At 39.7% G+C, this 22,390-nt stretch overlaps 1 long non-coding RNA gene across 1 annotated transcript in view; it reads left to right on the forward strand.

Moving 5' to 3' along the window:
• Window positions 1-21,622, forward strand: part of LOC149469214 (uncharacterized) — a 36,526-nt gene extending 14,904 nt beyond the window's left edge. Inside the window, exon 3 of the long non-coding RNA XR_016311630.1 lies at window positions 21,524-21,622. This is a non-coding gene — a long non-coding RNA (uncharacterized LOC149469214). The remainder of the gene's footprint in view (window positions 1-21,523) is intronic.
• Window positions 21,623-22,390: the final 768 nt, after the last annotated feature.

The raw sequence follows: 22,390 nt of genomic DNA on the forward strand, positions 1-22,390 counted from the left end.
GGGGTTTAATACTGGCCTCCCGCCAGCCATATAAGGAAATGACGGGTGCAAGGCGGTTCTCTCATTCTGGGAGGACGTCATATGACATCCTCCCACTCTAACTGCACGTGCACAGCTCCGGGGGCATGCAGCGGGGCGATCGGTGGTGCGCTGTGTCCCTTGGACACAGTGGATCACCGATCAATGGAAAGAGCCGAAGACATCGGCTCGGTCATGTGATCAGCTGTGTACAATCACAGCTGATCGCATGTAAATATATAAATGCTGGTTATCGGCATTTCTCTCCTCACGAACTGTCAAGCTGACAACTCGTGAGGAGAGGAGAGCTGGTAATCGGCATTCCTCAGAGGGGACATGTACACTGATCATCAGGGCACTGATGATCAGTGTGCCCTGATGATCAGTGTAGCCCCAGCAGTGCCACCTGTCAGTGTCCATCAATGCCAGCTGTCAGTGCTCATCAATGCCACCTGCCAGTGCCCATCAGTGCCACATCAATGCCGCATATCAGTGCCTACCAGTGCACATAAATGCCACATATCAGTGCCCATCTGAGCTTCCTTTCAGTGCCACCTATCAATGCCAGTCAGTGCCAACTATAAGTGCTGCCAATCAGTACCACCTATCAGTGCTAGTCAGTGCTGCCTATCAGTGCCAGTCAGTCCTGCCAGTCAGTGCCACCTATCAGTGCGCATCAGTGCCGCCTATTAGTGCCTGTCAGTGCTGCCTATCAGTGCCACCTAACAGTGCTAGTCAGTGCCACCTAACAGTGCCAGCCAGTGCCACCTATCAGTGCCACCTATCAGTGCCATATATGAGTGCTGCCTTTCAGTGCCCATCAGTGATGCCTGCCAATGCCCATCAGTGCCACCTACTAGTGCCTCCTCATCAGTGCCCATCAGTGCCACCTATCAATGCCCATCAGTACAGCCTATCAGTGCCCATCACTGCAGCCTCAATAGCGAACATCAGTAAGGGAGAAAAATCACTTATTTACAAAATTTTATAACAAACATTTAAAAAAAAGTTTTTTTTCAAAATGTTCAGTTGTTTTTGGTTTGTTTAGCAAAAAATTAAAAAACCCAGAGGTGATTAAATACCACCAAAAGAAAGCTCTATTTGTCTAAAAAAAAATCATAAAATTTCATATGGGTACAGTGTTGCATGACTGCACAATTGTCATTCAAAGTGTGACAATGCTGAAAGCTGAAAATTGGTCTGGGCAGGAAGGGGGTATAAGTGCCCTGTAGGCAAGTGGTTAAGCAAAAAGTGAAATGTTCAGGGCTCTTTTTTTTTTTCCTAAGAAGCATGCTGTGGTACTTTAGTTAACAAAGATTGGTCTACAAATGTGCATTGTAGGTGTGAACACTAGTTGATTGTCAGAGTGAGGATTGTGTCTCTACACTCACCGACAGCCATTGCAAAGACAGAGATTCAGTATAAGCAGCCCTTTGGATGGCTATTACTCAAAGATGTAATGAAAGGTCATCCTGAGTTGACCTTGTAACATGAAAGTCGTTTTACAGACACCTGTGGATCTTGTTTCTTTGTGCATAATTAGTAACCAGCCTATTGTCATGATACCACTGATTGCCAAATTTTGTTCAAAAGATAACATACATAAAAATGACTTGTCAGTTCAAGAATGCACAAAGAAAAACAAATCAGCAATAGAGAACACAGCTGTAAATTCTTTTTTTAGGAAAAGAAAGAGGGTGCCACAAAAAGATTATAATTTCACTGAAAACAGCATGGCAAGTGCAATGCGAGTTAACAAGACAAATAACACAGAGGCTGCAACAGAAGCAGGGAGCAGCTGTTTAGCTGAAGGCCTGCTTTGCACCACTCCATGTACTGTCCATGGACTTAGAGAACCTTGAACTAAAACTAGCTTGGTCACAGATACAAAGTTTCATTAAAAAGACACAAAAGCAATGTTATCGTATTTTGTTTCCCCTCTTATGTTTCTTCTTGTTAATAATTTCTTTATTCTCCGACTGCAGTATGTTTTTATTAGTATACTAAGGCAGGCCATAGGTGATGAAATTGCTTGATTCCTTCATCAACACTGACTGCCTCCCTTGGAGCTATTGTGTTCTTCCAGCAGGGGGGCATGAGGAGTTTTCCCTGCCAGGAGAACACAGTGATTATTGCCAGGGGCTATAGCTGCTGGCAATAATCACATGTAAAAATATGACAAGACGTTTTTACCCAAGACAATCAATGGATTGACTTGGGTGCAATCAGCCTGTCCACAGATGGTTTGAATCTTGTCCCTGCTGAACCAGTCGAAATTCAAACCATCTATGGATGGCTTAAATGACACAGTTATGGCTTCTGAACCCTAGTTCACACTATGCGGGCTGGTTGTGGATGCGGGAATCACATCTGTATCACACCCCAACCACCCACAGCTGAATCACATTGCTGTTACAGAACACTCAGGCTGCCATTCATTCTGTATGGCACCCCTATGCACCTGAGCCCCCAGCATGATTGCAGGTGCGGGAACCGCAGGGAAACTGTGTGGTCAAAAAGATCACATGGTTTCCCTGTGCAATGTTTTAAAAAGCTGCATGCACCTTTTTTGTTGGGGAAACACGGGCACAGCGGCCCATTCAAATGAGCAAATGTGGGCCACATGGCCCGCAATAGTGTGAACCAAGCCCAAGGGCAAAGTATATTTTACTTTAAAGGGATTTACACATATTTCCAAAAGTATATCCACTGTGAGAAGGACAGTTTTGGTGATTGCAGAGGGTAGATTGGAGGAGCGTAGCAGGCCAGGAAACTGTAGAGCATGCCAACTATTGCCTGGCTACACAGAAGTCACTGAGGCACACAGTGGGTGCAAAAGGTAGATGATAAGGATAACTGAGAATATAAGAGATTGCACTTCTTGGAGGCACAGAGTAGTTCTTGAAGACATAGAGACAAGCTGATGGCATGGGGTAGACTTGAAAACATAGAGGTGTACAGAGATGTGCTGGAGTCACAGGAATGCACTTGGAGATACTGGGATACAAGAGGAGACAGCCACACAGCAGCACACTAGGTAGGTCTTGAAGACAGAGAGGCTGGTGGCACAGGGGTACACTTGCAGAAATGCACTTGGAGATACTGGGATACAAGAGGAGACAGCCACACAGCAACACACCAGGTAGGTCTTGAAGACAGAGAGGCTGGTGGCACAGGGGTACACTTGCAGACTCATAGGCACACAGAAGTAGTAGTAGGCCTGCATTAGCCCTCACATGAACAGTGTGGCTGGCTGATACACATGAAGCTTCCAAAGCCTAAAACTATGCGTGGGAGTGCCTATACATTATGAGTGACACCAGTGAGTTTAAATGCTCCACACATGTAGAGGAAACTCATCCTGTTCCCTACTGTCACTCACAGAGCACTGAGGGCTTCACACACAACAGCCAGACACCCTGGTGGGCCAGGAAGGGGATGAGGGAGCAGTGGATACTATAAGTAACTACTTTTATAACTCATTGCTAAAGGTTATATGCCCCCAGTTTGCTAATTCTCCACTGTCTTCACTGTCATCTGAGAACCTCAGGGGCGATCTGCTCTCGACAATGATAAGGTTGCAGTAGGCTAAGCTCAGCATTTTTTACTTATCTACATTTGCATGCTGTTGACATACATTGCTTTAGAGATTATGTTACAGTATGTAGGGCACTGAAATATTGAATAATATGCCTTCTAGTGGATTCTTTGTGGAAATGCATACAGAAATTGCAAACCAATGACAGATGCAAGATCTTCATGCTGAATCCTGAGACTGAATCCTAACCCAATCACTCTCTTAATAAATCGCTGTTTGGTGTAGTTATTCTTTTAACAAGGTCAAGTGTAAAGAACTCTTGGGTGTAAAGTGCATTAAACTCTACAGTTATCAGATTTAACTTTCATTACAGTAGGCAATCCTACTTTAGGAAAATGTATTCATTAGTTGTTATAAGTTACTGCACTTTGCAGTTTGCTTTTTATTTTATTTTAACACCCCCCCTTCCTCCTATAAATATATCTATAAACTAAATACAGATGCCCTGCCATATCATGCTAGCAAATTTCCTTGCATATAAACCTGTGGGAATTTTATGAGGGTAGCAAATCATTTTTTCAGCAGCACAGAAGTTCAGGACACATTTTTTAACTAATTTTTCAGCCTTGCCCGGTCAATGTACAGTTGTTAGGGCTAATGCAATATTTTTGCACCTAGCACACTTTGACAAATGACCCCCAAAGTATTTGAAGATTGATTGCAGTTTCCAGTTACATTGAAGAATTTACAAGTAACTTCAAGGTTGCATTGATCCCGACTGAGTTAGAAACCCTTCTGCAGAACAATTCACTATGGTGACAATATACGTAAGGCACTGAAGACATCAATATTTGCCAGATATCGATGGCTGCATAAAGGATTGTCAGCCTTGTATGTAAGGTGAATAAAAAAAGAAGCAGGGGAGAGGAGAGCTCTGTATGTGAGCTGGAAATATCTCGGATCTGTCTAAATACTACTGTGACTTTGATGCCCCCTGGCTGCCCTCATGCAATTCGTCTGAAAAGCTTTGTTTCTGTGGTGAGCTTACATTCTGTCTGTTATGACTGCATTTTCCACTTCCCCGTTGGTAGGTGGGTGGAAGAAAAGATTGATTCTTAGACTAAGTTGTAATTAAGGCAAAACAAATCATGTAGCTGTGGGAAGCATGCCCGTTCAACTATTTTCTCAAACATATACATTACTGTATCATTTGCTTCTTACCTAGTACTGCCGGATTACAGAGATCCAATAAATAAATCAGCATCATGGATGTGATTTCCTGCTACTAATTTCATCAAAAACATGCTGGCAAGCAGAAATAATTTTGTTTTTCCTTAACAAAGTTTTAACACTGGAATGTGTTCACTAGGTCACGACTGACACTTCGATAAATGATTCCTTTTTTCTGATTAATCTCTCTCGATAGGAATAACTGATCTATAGTCAGCAATCTATTTGATTGAAATGCCACACACAGAGAAGTGGATTTCAATTGATAGTTAAGATATGATCATTTAGAGTCCTTTCGCTGATCCGTTTTTGGATTTAAAAAAGCAGAAGAAAAATGCATTAAAAATATATCCCTTTAAATCTTATGGAACTCTTTACACTAGTGTGCATTGAATGCAGTGCTTTTTTAAAACTCTTGCATGTTGCATCTTTGTAATGCTTTTCAAAAGTTCACCAAAAACATGTCTCCCTTTGAAATGATTGTAAAGTTGTTGTTTTTTTTCTTAATTAAAATAACAAACATATCATACTTACTGTACATATGTTTTTTCACAGAGTAGCCCCTATCCTATTCTTCTCAGGTCCCCAGCTGGTGCTCCTGGTTCTACCCCTCACCTCCGAGTGCCCCCACAGCAAGCACTTGCTCTGGGGCACTCGTGCATGCTCGCTCCCCTCTGTGTGTCCATAAAACACTTGGGTCCATCCCCACTCCCTCATCACTTGCTCTGATTGACAGCAGTGGGAAACAATGGCTCACACTGCTGTATATGAGCAAATGAGGAGTGAGAGAGCTAAGAGAGCCTTGACTCTTGTGCATATTGCTGGATCGAGATTGGGCTCAGGTATGTACTGTATTTAGGGAGATCTGCGGGGGGAAATTGCATGCAGAAGGTTTTTTACCTTACTGCATTGAATCCAGTAAGGTAAAAAAACCTTCTGCCTTTACATCCATTTTGATTTCTATAGAAAACACACCAAAAATGATTTAGAAATGCACCAGCAGTGCAGTATGTCCAAGTTTCACAGGTGCATGATTGGAGTTAGGAGTCCAGAAAATGCAGCAAAAATGCATCAAAAACATGGCAAAAGCACACATGAAGCAGTGTGAAAGGGTCCTGCAAAATGATCAATCATTTTCCACCCTGGCTGATCAACTTAGTTTGAATCTAAATCAACTGGGAATTAAGTTATGGCAATTATACTGTTTGTGGATTCAATTATTTTGAAAGCATTAGGTATATAAAAAGTTCAATCCTCACAAACCCAAAACTAAATTGAAAAAATAAATAGTAATTGCAAGAATCCTCTAGATCTATTTCCAATGTCTTCTTTCAAAATCCTAACCAGGCCTAACCCTGCTTAGCTTCGCAAGATCAGACAAGATCAGGTGCATTAATGGTGAGGTGCATGTAGGACCTAGCACCTATGTATTTGCCAACAGCAATAGATGAAATCAAAATGCTTTACATAGGTGAGCATGTGAGAGGGAGCACGGCCATCTTTGATGCTGCAATTCCATGTTGCTGTACCATGCATTATGCCGTGTTACTTCTGGACATTTGTAAGTGCTTAAACTTAAACTTAACAAATTCCTTTTTATGGGTGGTTTTACGCTATGTGGAGTGTCTCTTTTATTATATGTGCATCTATCCTGCTGAGCTAATTCCCAGTGGTTCCCTGCAAGTTGTGGATGTATATGATGACAACTGACAGCAACATTCCTGGTGTCTCTTTGGGTGAAGGGAGGCTGAAGAGAGCAACTTTGCCATAGGGGAATTTTGCGCATGTGACCACTCTTATATGGAGGGTCGCATTATTTGGTAAGCCTTGTGTGTGACCAATGACGCCTGGGAGACCTTACAAGTGTTTGATGGTGACGACCTGAGGAACTCATCTTATTTTCTCATCATGGCTTGTGGGACTCTTCATTCTGTCTTAGTGTACTTTCCAGTGTATATGGCTCTATATGACATTAAACAATTTGTTGATTTATGTTTTTGCATATTATCATGATATCATAATTTGTGCAAAGCATTTTGATTTCACCTATTGCTGTTAACAATAGACATTGCAACCTACAGCCACATCACCCTGGATATACCTGATCTTGTCTGATCTTGGAAGCCAAGCAGGCTCATGCTTGGATGGGAGCCCTTTGGGGTAATATCTAGGTGATTTATAGGATTATTTTTCATTGCTATTTATTTTTATCATTTTAGTTTTGGGTTTGTGAGTGCTGCTTTTATTACATACCTATATCTGTTGTGCCGAGTAACTAGGCATAGTGTCAGCAGTTACTATATGCATAGATTCACCTGAGCACAGATATTTCAAATCTTTTCAAATTTTTATTTTTATAGCATTGACATTGATCAGAAAAAGAAAACAAAGCTTGTATGGCCACCATTAGTCTAAGTTCACATCTACCGTGTTTCCCCAAAAATAAGACACTGTCTTATACTTTTTGTAGCTCAAAAAAAACACACTAGGTCTTATTTGCGGGGTAGGTCTTATTTTTTTAATGTACAGGTGTGGACAGGGGGTGCATCGATGAGTTGCATGCAGATGTGGATGAGGGCTACTATGGAGAGGGCCGGCTCATGACAGATGACAGTTGTGAGCTGCAGTCAGGTGTTGCAGAGGTGAATTGACTGGCAAGTTTCAAACAGGGTGCAGAGATGAGCCACAGACAGGGTGCAGCGGTGAGTTGCAGACAGGGAATGCAGAAGTGAGCTTCGGGTCCTATCTTCCCCCACAGTGCACCAAGCGCACTCACCACTCCGCCTCTTCCTCACTGGCCAGTGATCACCCCTGGGGCATTGACTTCCATGCATTAGGCTGCAGGATGAGATGCCGCGCCCCACCCCTAAACACACTGCACCCTCAGATATCTGTTCCTTCCCTGTCCCACAGTGAGTACAGAGGTAGGGGGGTTCTGTGGGAGCAGATGGTGCTGTTACTTACAAGAGGGATTGTCACTTGGAAACACAAAAACCACGCTTCCATGTTTATAGGAGACAGTAGATATTGGTGTACACAGGGCCAGTGGCGGAGGTGGTGGAACAGCTGATCACAACTAGGTCTTATTTTCAGGGTAGGTCTTATACTTCAGCAATTCCCAAAAATAGTACTAGGTTTTATTTTTGGGGTAGGTCTTATTTTCGGGGAAACAGGGTATGTGTGTAGAGGTGCATTTCTATGCCCATTAATATGCATAGACTGCCCAATGCACAGAAAGACCTCCAATGGAGTGTATGTACCTTTTTTAATGCATCTCACCAAAATCCATGGTAATAACTTACCATGCTTTGTAGTGCACTAAATGCACATGCATTAGCAAGTTGCATTGGAGTGCTTTAAAGTGTTAGTTCACCCTTTCAGAAAAAAGTGACTGCATGTTCCCATAGTGCACAGCACACAGATGTGAATAGGGACTTATAAAATGGCCCTATATAAATATGTGGCATTAAAGATTTTACCACCCTAAGATTAAACTCCAATTAAAGATACATTTTTAAGGAGCTACATTTCTTACCCCCTTTTTCATTCTTTGTTGCACATTAGCTCTGCTGATCACCTGCATCCTTTTTGCATTCACTTCCTTCATATATGTATGCATTCTGGCAGGGTGCTGCAGATCATTTATCGGGTGGGTTTCCTGATGGTGACAACAGTGAAACATGCCTGTCTTATGTGTATTGGCACAATTGAATGTAGTCTCTGTCGGGAAGCCTGTGTGATAGGGTGACAATGCGGTAGAATATATGGGAGAAAGGAAAAGCGCACTGTTGTAGAACCAGAGTTCGTGTGACAACAGACCTTTCTTGAATTGGGTATTTTTGTTTTCTGTGGGACACCTTCATGTCTGATGTGGTGGAGGGTCTCCTCTTCTAATTCTTTCTGTAGATTTTGTTTCCAATCTTTGTATTGAATTTCCTAGCATGTTCTATGCCTTATGTACGCCTTGTAGGACACCTATTATTATTTTTATACAGGATTTCTATAGCAGCAACAATTTGCGCAGCTTTTACTTATGGTGGGAAGTGATGAACAAATCTGATCTGGTATGATTTTCATAGTTTTTCCTGAATGCTTTGTAAACTACAAACCTTGCAAGGAATGCCATTAAGTCTATGGGGAGATGGGGCATTTTGTTAGTCAATTGTGGCCATTTTCATAGCTAAGACAAGCAAGTGTATAAAAAAAAAATAGCTGGGCACTGCTATAGGGAATATGAACAAATAAATACAAGGAATATTTTAAAATGTGTATTATATATACACACCAGTCACTTTATGGAATGGGCTTGCACATTTATGAATAGTAATATATTATTATTTTTCGTGCAATTTATTGAACCCTTACAGGGAGGGATAGAATCTATTATGTCAAAAACATCACATGAATACTAGGTCAAAGGAGAATTCAATGCACCACATTCTATACACAAGCCACAGACAAGACATAGAATGCTCCAAAGGAACTGGGATTTTTAAAATGCCAATAATGTACTACAATGTAATATTTAAAAAAAAATCATATTTTTTATAATTCATGTCAAATATGTCCATAAAATAACAAAAACATTTTCCATGAACAAACGTCTGATTGGTGTATTCACAGCATAATTTTATTGTAGATTCTGAGGGTATAATAATCTCAACATGGTTCACCAATTTAATGCTTCCTCAGAAGATACACAATACCAAAATAGCTGGAAACCTGATCATAATTGTTGTAAGTAGTGGCAAAACCCAAACAAGATACAGAGAACAAGCCCCCAAGGCAAGCAGGGTGGTATATGATTGGCCACAGGAGGGATAACCAGGATCATATTACTGACATGAAGCTTTGTGGACAGATATGTGGTGATCAGCAATAGTTTAACCACTGTAGCTGCTAAAAAATAAAAACAAAATACTATACAGCAGGATCCTTTTCATGCTGCTTGGAAACACAAATCCTTAAAACCATAGGCTTGGGGATGCCATAAAACTATGTGTAGTATTACAGAACAGTGTGATTTTCATGGACAACCTCAGAGACAGTGTACACTGGCAGCACAAATTTAAAGTGGAACGTTAGGCTAAAATAATAAAATTGGCAAACAGGCACGATTTTTAATGGAGAAGAGACATGCATTGTCTCTTCTGCATTAAGGCTACTTACCTGCTTGTCCACTCCTGTACAGTGAGCCGTGCATGTGCAGCTCACTGTAAAAATTAGGAAATGTGGTTGGTCATTGAGACCTGGAAGTCATCTGTCCAAAGATGTCAGTGGCCAGGCAGGGAGCCCAAGGATGCCACATCACTGGATCTGGGATGTGTATTGTTTCCTTTTACAATAATGTCAGCTTACATACAGCACCAGTGCCCCAGTTTTTAAAAAGATTATTTTAGGTAGTTGATTTTTCATTAAGCAGTAATAGGCGTACTATGACTGGGGATACAAACTGGGCAGCAGTTTTCTGCTACAACTTTTTATGAAACCAAGATGACACAGCAGCATACAATTGTCCAGAGGTAGAACAATTTTATTGAGTAAAACTAAACCAAAACGTAAATACATAAGGCATAGGCAGGTATTTTCATGCAAGGATTCAGAGGATCAGGGAGAAAAGGCCTAACTCGTGTATGCCTAACCTTTATTTTAAAATGGGGATAGGTGGATGTGGTGAAAGTGAGTTATATAGTGTAAGCTGGTTTAGGTGTCTTGTTGCAGTAGCATGTTGTGGACAGAAGGCACCTCCAATAACAAATTGTCATCAACAAATTAATGCTGCAATTATCAACATAAAATAAAAACCAATACTCCCCAGAAGAAAAGAGCTCCACAAGACCAGATAAACCCACCTGAAACAGTAAAAAAGAAAAAAAATGTGGACATAACAGGAACAAAAAGTAACTAATGTCCTCAAATTAATATGTTGCTGACCCAGATAATGGCTCTAATAAAGGGTTGTTGATTAAATTAAGTACTGTGAACACAAGGGAAGGAAATACTAACATAAATACAGTTTGCCTATGTAGTTTATCATCTCTTCTTAAGCATTCCCTACAGCAGCCTTAACACATTTACAATACAAATGCTCTAAAAAAAATTTCATAGTGAGGGATTGGCTTATCCAAATGTATGTTTATTGGCCAATCTAGGCCTATTGGAGATGGTTGAAAGGCCATACATGCAAACTTTGTGCCTTAAGGTGTTATGGTTGTGCTAAACACATCAAAGCTTTTCTTTTGCTGTAATGTGCCAGTTTCAATAAAGTCTGCATACGCTATATCATGCTTGTGGACTTTGTATCATGGGTGAAAAAAGGTCACCTGGGTGAATTCTGTCAAAAGATCACCAGGAAACCAAGGTCACAATTAATAATCCATATTGGTGAGATACAATAGACCTGAAGAGAGAAGGATTTTTGGTATATTTCCCAATAGTATTAGAAATAAAAATATATAACTTTTTTTTTACTTGCTAGCTTGCTGGAACTGACAATTTGTGAAGATCAAAGTACATTCCTTTGATCTGCACATAAAAGCAATATTCAAAACACATTGGGGCTGATTTACTAAAGCAAATGAGCATGAGCAGGGATAAATTGTTACAATATACTTGTGTTACAGGTCTACATGTATACAGTGTTCACAATCCCTGAACCTGATCGTACACTGGTGTTCAATACAAATGGTGTTGTCCTTGTTTCATGTGTGCATAAGACATTCAAATAATACTGCTTTTGTGCCTTCTGTTCTGCTAAAATGGACTAAGGCATATATCTGACAACATTTTGCTTGAACCAAAGAAAAAAAATTGTTACCAGATCGCTAAACAATGACATGTGCACAGCAAGGGGGCTGGGTATGGCTCCTAAGGTTTCTGTGTAGATAGCAGAAGACAGTGAGGGTTGGGTGAAGAATCAGAAAATAAAATAATGACGTTAAATATAAAATAAAAATGATTAAGAAACAAATGAAGTAGTGAAGTTTGTTTCTCAGAGAAGGAGAAGAGGTCCATACCCTACAGACACTAGCAAAAAACTAGCGACTTATGGAGTTGGGTAAGGTCATAAGGGTGGTTCCTCAGAGGAATGTACCCTTAAAAGCCTGCCAGTGTGCAGTCATCCGAAGGTGCGAGGCTATAACCCTTGGTGTATTAATACGATATAGATATATACAGTATATTGGAATCTCAATTCCAGGCACCACCGTGTGAAATCTTGGTGTGTGAACTATTACACATGAGCACAGAAATACATGCATGTGCCGTACTACAGTATTACCTCTCCCCCCTTCACCTTAATGTGGACCTAAACTCCAAAAGTGAAGATTTTCTATGTTAAAGTGAACAACTAGAAATGTAATTGTGCCTAAGCATTACCCTGAAAAACATAACGTTTGTCTGGAAATCCTTATAAAACAGCAATGCACTACCTGGTATGTAAGGGTGCCTAGGTCTCATATCTACATCTCTGCAGTGTTGGATCAAAGACACCACTGACTCTGACTGCTATTCTTGGAGGATTGAGAGTGAGAAAGCTGTGACCTGTGACTCTATGAAGGTGGCCTCACATACTCCATACCTAACAAGACATAATAAGTTAGTAATAGGAAAAGATCATATGCAGGAAGACCTTGGGAAAAAACTAATGACTAGTACTTTGCCCTCTGCCTCCCCTTTTTTAGGCACAGCTTCCAAAGTTCAGTTCCTCTTTAATATTTACAATAATAGGGAACACAGATTTATTCTTATAAGGTATGCACATTTAAAAAAAATATGAGAAAATCACATTTTACAATTAGGTATACTCCGGTTCATCTAACATAGATTCAGGTGGCGAAGCTTACACTTCATAGCAAAACTGCACTGTAAATTCACTGCTCAAAAAAATTAAAAGAACACTTTTAAAGCTCATCAAATCTTAATGGGAAAAAATATCATTGTAACAAGCGTACACACAGTGAAGGACTCAGCCCTCCATTTTGTTAAGAAATCTCCATTTTGTTCCATCATTCTCCCCCTTCCTCTCTGTTCATACACATTGACATATGGCCTGTGTGTTAGGAGTGTTCCAGGCTCGGCAGGGAGCCCAGAGCTATACACCTCTCTGAGCTGAGCGCCTGGCTCTCTAAGAAAGCTGTGCAATATAGCACCTCATAAAAGATAACGCAAGCTTTCCCAGGCGTTCAAAGACATTCCAGAGAAGCAGGAACCAGATAACACTTTTAAAATCCATGTTTCCCCTATGTCTCATATTTTGGAATATGAGAGACTTACATAAAAACCAGGCATAACTTCAGATTGGCCATGAGGAGACAAACAGTTTGATAGGTCACTCTCCTTGGCTGGAATACATAGGAAAGCACAAAAGTAGATCTCTTGAACCATTCGGTGTATAATTTCATATTTCATATCTAATCATTCCTCAGATGTGTAATAATACATAATAATAATATCTAATCATTCCTCAGATGTGCATAATAATCTACCCGTGGGTGGAATGTCACTTGTGCATAGGGAAAGTTATGAGCCAAAATATGAACTATAAGAGATTTTGGCTGTAGTTTAGGTCTACGCCCAGACCTTCCCTCCCTAAACGGGGTATTGGTTCTTGCCTTCAGAAACACCCCCTGATAGGGAACTACAAAATGGGTTGTCAGGCCTAAGGAAGTTAAGTTGAAGAATTCTCCCTTTTACCATCAGAACCAACTTGGGAGACGTGCCCTTTTGCTTTGAAACTTGATCTGCAAACCTAAGGCTGATTGGCAAGTACTTTAACCCTTTAACCTCCTTTCTGTTACCTCTTTGCTCGCTGTTGTTCTCTGTATATTTATATATATATTGGTTACATCTTTTTTTCTGTAAACATTTCTATTGCACCCTTTTGACCTTTTACTAATAAATCTTTCCTTCTGAAAGTGTTGAATTGTTTCTATAGCTCTTTATTGCAATTTATGAATTCCTGCCTCTAAAAAGAGTCCTACTGTGTTTGTTTAACCCTCTGTATAACTGGTCTGTGGTGACCGTGTTATACAGATGATTATCTCAACCATTATAGTGTTATATCTGATATCGCCGAGTTTCCTCTTTCTCTGTACAAAAAGGAGGTGGTGGCAGTGCGAAGGGTTAATTGCGCAATTAACCTGACCCAGTAACAATCGCACTCAGGCTGCCGGTACATCGGTTGTGGTCCATTTAGCTGGAAAATCATTGAGCAGGGTGCAGCTGGGTGCGGCATTGTTACGCACGTGACATCGCGGTTTTAGATTGGGCGGTCCTTCAGTCACAAGTTTGGTGAGAAGGTCAGGGGTCTGACGCCGCGTTCGTCACAATCATGCTGCATATTTATACTGATATGAACTGGGTAATGTGTTAAGTACATAAGGATGCCTCATTGTTTGATGGAAATAAAAATGATCAACCTACAGAGGACTATGTTCAAAGACACCCCGAAAAAGTGAAAAACTGATGCAGCAGGCTAGTCCATTTTGCTTAAATTTCATTGCAGCAACTCAAAATGGTACTCGGTAGACAACATCAGGGCATGCTCCTAATGAGACAACAGATGGTGTCCTGGGGTATTTCCTCCCAGATCTGGACCAGGGATTCACTGAGCTCCTGGACAGTCTGAGGTACAACCTGGTGGCGTCGGATGGACCAAAACATGATATCCCAGAGGTGTTCTATTGGACTTAGGTCAGGCGAGCATGGGGGGCTTACAATGGTATCAATTCCTTCATCCTCCAGAAACTGCCTGCATATTTTCGCCACATGAGGCCGGGCATTGCCGTGCACCAGGAGGAACCCAGGACAACCCTTATGAAGTCTGTTTCTGATTGGTCAGAGACATTCACACCAGTGGCCTGCTGGAGGTCATTTTTAGGGCTCTGGCAGTGCTCATCCTGTTCCTTCTTGCACAAAAGAGCAGATCCCGGTCTCACTGATGGGTTAAGAACCTTCTACGGCCCTGTCCACCTATCCTAGAGTAGCTGCTTGTCTCCTGGAATCTCCTCCATGCTCTTGTCTTCTGGCAATGGCACATATTGATGTGCCATCCTGGAGGAGTTGGACTGCCTGTGCAGCCTCTGTAGGTATTGTCTCATGTCAGTAGTGACACTGACCCTAGTCAAATGCAAAGCTAGTGAAAAACAGTCAGAAAAGATGAGTCGGGGAAAAAATGTCAGTGGCCTCCACCTGCTAAACCATTCCTGTTTTGTGGGTTGTCTCATTGTTGCCCATCTAGTGCGCCTGTTGTTAATTTCAATAACACCAAAGCAGCTGAAACTGCTTAACCCCCTCTGCTATTTAACTGACCAGATCATTATCCCAGATGTTTAATTGACTTGATGCTATACTCTGATTAAAAAGTGTTCATTTAAATACACTGAATCCTGTGCATGTGTGTTTGCATCATAGTTCATAGTAAATACCTTACAATCTGTTTTTCATGCACGATTAATGCCCTGGTGTATGCATATATCTTATAGCAATTCAGCCCCATTGTAACAATAATATTATTTTAATGTATATATGAATAGAACCTGCAGATACATTTATACAAAAGCAACTTTCCAGCTGCTAAACGTACAGCCAGTCTCAGCTTTTTTTTTCTGAGAACAGCAAGAGCTTCAGGGCAGGAAGCACTGGGGTAACAAAGTATACCCAATATTTATCATATCCCTTGCTAAACTGATGAGGTAGTATCTACAAATAATATATATATATATACAGTATATATATAAAATACAATAATCAAACATGGAACAGAAAGCAAGTCAAAATGAAAAAAATCACATTAACCACTTCAAGTCCAGACACTTTCACCCCCTTCCTGTCCAGGCCAATTTTCAGCTTTTAGCGCTATCACACTTTGAATGACAATTGCGCAGTCATGCAACGCTGTACCCATATGAATGTTTTAGCATTTTTTTGAGACAGATATAGCTTTATTTTAGTGGTATTTATTTACCACTGGGATTTTTATTTTTTGCTATATAAATGAAAAAATCCAAACATTTTGAAAAAAACTGTTTTTCTTATAACATTTTGCAAATAAATAATCTTTCTTCGTAAATCTTGGCCAAAATGTATTCATCTATCTTTTCAAACTTTTTTTACATTTTTTTTTTTTTTAATGTTATTATTTATGTTTTTTTTTTAACATACTGTCACCCTAGTTGTACAGTGTCACCTTAGTGACACTGTACTAGTTGTGGGGGGTGATGAAGATTTATTTTTTTTACACTGATTGCTTTTACACCCATAAAGCCTGTAAAAGCAATCATTTCTCCTTTTCTCTGGCTGCATTCTTGCAGCCATTGAGAAATACTGTGTGGCTGTTGTGAATAGCCTTGTACCATGTGACCTCTGTGATCATTCACATATTTCACAAATAGTAAACAATGATGTCAGCAAGTGACATCTTGCTTACTACTATTCATGTGATCATGGGTTGCTAACCAGTTGACTCAGTCTTTATGGAGTAGTAGAAGAAAGAACATATGTGTGCATTATGTTGTTGGCAGAAAATGAGTGGCAGGAATCTGGAGCGGCGGATTAACATCAAGTCTTGTGTGAACATTTTTAAAAGTGCGTGTGAAACTTTAGCTCTATTACAACAGGTGAACATTCATTGAAAAAATCAAGTGAATGGCATAGACAATTTAAGGAGGGGTGGGAAGATGTCCACAATGATGCAAGAAATAGACAGCCAAAAATGCAAAGGGTAGATGTAAATGTGGACAGATTGTGAACCTTTGTATGCTCAGATCGAAGATTGAGTATGCAAATGATGGCAGAAGAATTGAACATGAACAAAGAAACTATGATATACTTTCTAATGGAAGATTTGAGATAATGTATAATAGTGTACAACAAATAACGAGGTTATCTTTGTTCAAGCATCATCCAGGGTCAATATCTATTTCTTACATTAGGATGCAGAGATGACAGTAATATCAATCCTGGTACCTGTGCAATTATTGGCTGTGTTCACAAAATTTTTGACACAGCTCATTTATCACTTTAAAGCTGATTTTAATTTTTTTTTAAATCAGCACCAGGGACAGTAATTACATGAATGTCAAATGCCCCACCTGCTGGTGGCTGTTCTGTTCCTTGAAACCTTATATGCTCTGCCCCCCTCCCAGATGCCTTCGCTGCTGCGATCTTCCAATGCTGTGGGGCTTCATACAAATGGCTTCACTTGTCACTGGCACTAAATGTTTACTTTAATGCTGGTACTGCATCTCCTTTTACTCGCTCTCCTTTTGCTCCCCACCAATCCATTCAACCTTAGGGAGGGGAGAAAACAAACCAAATTCTTTGGTTATGGGGAGCAGGCGACTCACACTTCTTCTTTCCATGTTACAGTGCTAGTGCTTGAAGATTGGCATTACATTTCTCAGGGTAGGTTTCCTGATAGCGACAACAGTGGACTATGCTTGTATAATGTGTATTAAAATAGCAGAAACAATGGGAGACAGAGACAGAATATTATTTAAATAAAAGTGGCACATTTCAAAGTATTGAAAAATACTTTTCAAATGATATTGCCTTTAGGACTGGGCTCAGTGGACTTTTGCCTATAGGTGCCAAAAGCAGAGGCTACCTTTTCCTGCGTAATATTGGAGTAGACATTTTTTCACATTGTCTCAACATTCGAAGACAAGTTAGGACCAGGAAAACAAGTAAATGTCTTAGGTAAAAATTTGATCCTAGCAGGGGAAAGTGGGGAGGGTTTAGTTACGGCTCCAAAATTTGTGTACCTACAGGCTTCAGCGATGAAAATCTAAATTATCACTTAAAAAGATCATGTACGATTTTAGTGATTTGGTTTACATACATTTTATCATCTAACCTGCCTTTTACATCTAACCCTCACTATAAGCCTAACACATAACTTAAATATTTAACATAAAATGTTCTCCCCAAATTATTGAAGTGGAACTCGAGTCAAGCATCCAGATATAGGTTCAAAATACACATTGGCCATCCATCATGTGATACACTTTGCTAGTAAGAGGTATCATTTTGCTAGTTTCTTTTTAACATTTCAGCTCCCTTGCTAGACAATATGGATGGTGCTGATTCACTGTCTAGTGAGGAGGGTGTATTATTATTGGTTTGTTACCTATCTGACTATGCAGTGAGAAAAGTGCATATACATCTTATGATAAGCTGTAGAGAATAACACATTCTTTTGAAGATAGAGAACTGAATATGTACAGTATGTATTCCAGCAGTATATTTGATAGTTTGCCCAGAGATTCAATTTAATCTAAAATATAACTCCTTTAAACTCAACTCTACATTTGTCCCTAACAGTTAAAGTGGTTGTAAACCCTTACATATACCCAGTGAAGTGACTTTAAACAAATGAAGAGATTAAACAAATCTTCCTACATAATTTGTACCCGTTTATCTGCAGTCTTCTCCTCTCTACATCTATTCAAAGTCCAGACTTTATAAAGCTTGTCTGAGAGTTCAGAAAAAAATGAGGGTGAAGAGCTGAAATTACACTCTGCAGAGCTCAGTGAGGAATGCTGAGAGCTTATTGGAGGGACGGGACACCCCCCCCCTCCACTCATCTAACAGGAACAGAGGTGAAGCTGTCAATCACAGGCTGTGTGCTGGAAATCCCTTCCCTGTCACCATTTTTCTCTTGGTGCCAGGAAAACTTGCCACAAGTGACTTATGCTGATAGCAGAGGAATGAAGTAGCAGACAGAAGCCACACTTAGTGCTCTTAATTGAGACACAATCACACTATAGAGGGATAAGCTTTTTTCATATTTCATGTCTGAAGTTTACACCCACTTTAAATTAAACCCCCTAACCTCCTACCCTAACACTAACTGCAAATCTCTAAACTAATCCCTAAAAAGGGGGTCTATGTGTAAAATAATAATTGGACAAATATCACAATCATTTGTCCAGGCTGCACAAATTTATCCTGAATTTTCTCTAATACTATGATGTCCTATGTTGGTAAATTCCATCTTGTGGTCAAAATGCAGTATATTTTTCTAAAATACCTCCAGCAGAAAATATGTTGCATTTTAGCCAATGAATGGAGCTGACAATCATAGGAAGTTTACTATTAGAAAAAATACAGGGAGAATTCATGCAGCCTGAATGAGTGTCACAATCAAAAACAAAAATATATTAAAAATAGATCTCTAGGGTTGGGTTCACATCACAACACCTGTGTCAGCATGTCCAATGGCATGTACTTACGATGTACATTGCAATGCATTTTCATGCTGATTTTGGTGCATTTTTTAAGAAACACATTGGAAGAGATTTACTAAAACAGGAGTGTGTAAAATCTGGTGCAGCTCTCCATAGAAACCAATCAGCGTCAAGGTTTTATTGTCGAAGCTTAATTAAACAAGCTGAAATTAGAAGCTGATTGGTTACTATGCACAGCTGCACCAGATTCTAAGTGCTTCAGTTTTAGTAAATATCCCCCATTGCTTTGCTTTTAGACAGCATGCACTGCAGCGTATTGCAATTTACTGCAGTGTGATATAATGCTGCCAGACTCTTTTTTTCAGTGCACACCAGCACTGCACTGTCAACCTGCACAATAGAGAACATACAGGATAGCAGAAGAAAACAGGAGCTGGAGTTCAGAGTGACCACATGTTTGATAGTGAAGATCAAAAGACAAGGTCACTGAGTTTAGTGCATCTTAGATTGTAAGCTCCCAGGATCAAGCCCTCCTAACCCTCTTGTATTGAACTGTATTGTTGCTGTATTGTCTCCCTTTATATTGTAAAGCGCTGAGCAAACTGTAGGCGCTATATAAATCCTGTATATTAATAATAATATTACAAATTACATTCACCTTGGACTAGTCTTTTGTGGTTTTTTTTCAAAAAAATGCTGAACAAGGGACCTTTGAACTGTTGGACTGACTGGATAAAGCTCTCACTATAAATATGACTGTTACAACAACTATTCCTACTACACAACTTTTTACTCCATATATACAGTATGTTATACTTTTATCAGTTATTTCTATTTTGAAAATGTCAGACGTAAATATCTAAGAAGAAAAATGTTTTTAAGTGACAAATAAAACAAAAGTAATTGACTAAATTTGCAACGGTGATATGTGACAATGCAAGTTTCTATGTATATTAGCATACATATGTTGTGCTTTCTCAGAAATGAGTGAAACTAGGACCTTCGTAGATTTCATTCCAAGCACGAGTGATTATCGCATTAACCTGTCGGCTATGTGTAATTTACCATGTACAGCCATTATTGTCTCTTTTTTCTAGCTAATCTGTGCATGTTTATCTCTATTAAAAATTAAATTTTAATTCACTGAATATAAAGATTTCAGAAGCAGATATCCATATTTCATAAAAAGAATTAAAAAATGAGATTAAAAAAATCAGTCAGATTGTCCACAATTTTGTTAGGAAGAAGACATCATTTACTAAGCAAGCCTCATTAAGGACCAATTATGAAAGAGTAAAATTTATCCGTGACTGGCTGTGCACCTAAATACCTCCTTTGAATGATATACATATGAACATGAAGGTTTGCTAGTTTTTATGCACATTATATAACAATTTAAAGTGATTATAAAGTATTTTTTAAATAAAAAAACACACTTGCCTGCTCTGTACAATGATTTTGTACAAAGCAGCCCTGATCCTCCTTTTCTCGGGTCCCCTTCCGGAGATTTTGGCTCCTCCCCCCATTGAGTGCACTCCTGAAGGCTAGCTTCCAAGTTGCACTCTATGTATTCATTGATACACAGAGCGTGGATTCGCCCCAGCCCCTGCTTTCTCCTCACTGGCTGTAATTGATAGCATCAGGAGCCACGTTGCCACTCTGGACAGTGAGGAGAGAGAGAGAGCAGCGGTTCTCAGACAGTGCTAGATCAAGATCCAAATGCATTAAGGTAAAATACTTTTTACCTTTAGAACCACCTTAAAATTTGCATATAGTGAATTTGTGCTTTTTTATGCAGGGCAAATCTATATGTTCATTTTTTTCTAGCTTTTACTCAACTTTTTTTCACTCCCTGGTTTTCTGATTGGCCACCAGAAGGAAAAGTAAAACCCTTGTACTTCAGGCATGAGGAGCATGGGACTTACTCCCCTTCCTCACACATGGCAGTATTAGCACTTGATGAGCACTTGATATTAGCTCAGCATTATATTATGGGGATAGGAAGACAATACACAAGCGTATATTTTTGTTGTCATAGCTTAACAGGCTGAAGTTAGAAGCTGATTGACTACCATGCACAGATGCACCAGATTTTTAAAATTTTGATTTTAGAAAATCAACCCCAATGGATAGTGAGAGGAAATCTGTCAATTATAAGAGGGCATTCTATCTTAGATAGTTGTCACTGGAACCATTGCCCCCCCATTGGAAGATTTCATGTCTCATTGACAATTGTAAAATGTTTAATTTCCTGTCTTTTTCTGTCCCAGTGACAATAGCCACATGGCAAAATATAGAGAGTAAATCTCCCCAGTGCAGACACAGATAGCAAGAAAATTAACACAAAAGTTCTAAACCTTCCACACTTTATTCAAAACTAAAAAAGAAGGATTTAGATAGAGATACACTTTAATCCTGATTGGGTATCTGCACTCAGCAACTTTCTTTTTGCGTTGCCAGACAAACTTTATAACTGGTAAACCAGCTTATCAGTATCATCCCATAGATTAAATAGCACCTTTATGACTAACCATTTATATTTCTTTAGGGCATGCAACCAGTGCCTTGAAAAAAGCATGTATTAATCAAGGGAAGAAGAAGAATATGTTCATTTAAGTGAAGAATCCTTCCAAAAGCATTGACTCGCTATGTGTAAGTTTTATCCCTAAATAAATCACCTATATTTCAACTGAAACTACACGTCTAAGAATGTAATGCTAGTCTAATATTGAAAGATTATGTTAGCAGAAAACAGAAATGAGTGCTATACTGCAGTAACAGAAGGTTTTGTTTCTGAATGGATTCCAATACAATGCAAACCAGGTATTCCCTTGTGGTGATTCAAACCTATAATGGTCCATTTCATGTTATTTTCCATTCATACAACTCAGCAGCTATCTGTAGAAGTCAAGAGAGTGGAAGTAAAGGAAAAATGGAAAGCACACACACTCACAGGCAATAACCTTATCAGAAGAGAGCATAATAATCACAGCAGGTTCTAGGAAAATACAAACACATCAATAGGGACATTAAATCAGAATGTCACTGAAAATGGGTCTAGCTGGGTGGAGCAAGACCCAATGCTTATTGTTTTCAAGACACTGGAAGAGATATAGTCACCTATACTTGGAATAACGTGTACAGCTGACGCTCTGCTTTAAAACCAAAATTACAGTGTGGGGTTCATGGCTGAGGCTAGTTCTAGATGAAATGATGTTGGCAAGTTCTTCATTAGCATAGGTCACAATCTCAACAGTCTGGCAAAATTACTAGATCAGTAGGAGTTCTTTAGAGTGTTTTTTTTATCATTGTTTGATGTGCTTTAAACCACACTTCAAACACAGGTCTCTAGATTTCTATAAAAGATACAGTGTGGATGACAGCTCTTAGGCTGCCTTTGACCTACCTGTGTTTG

This window comes from Staurois parvus, unplaced genomic scaffold (genome assembly GCF_062004578.1).
Source record: "Staurois parvus isolate SC_StPar_1 unplaced genomic scaffold, SC_StPar_1.0 ptg000080l, whole genome shotgun sequence".
In the NCBI taxonomy this organism is placed as follows: domain Eukaryota; kingdom Metazoa; phylum Chordata; class Amphibia; order Anura; family Ranidae; genus Staurois; species Staurois parvus.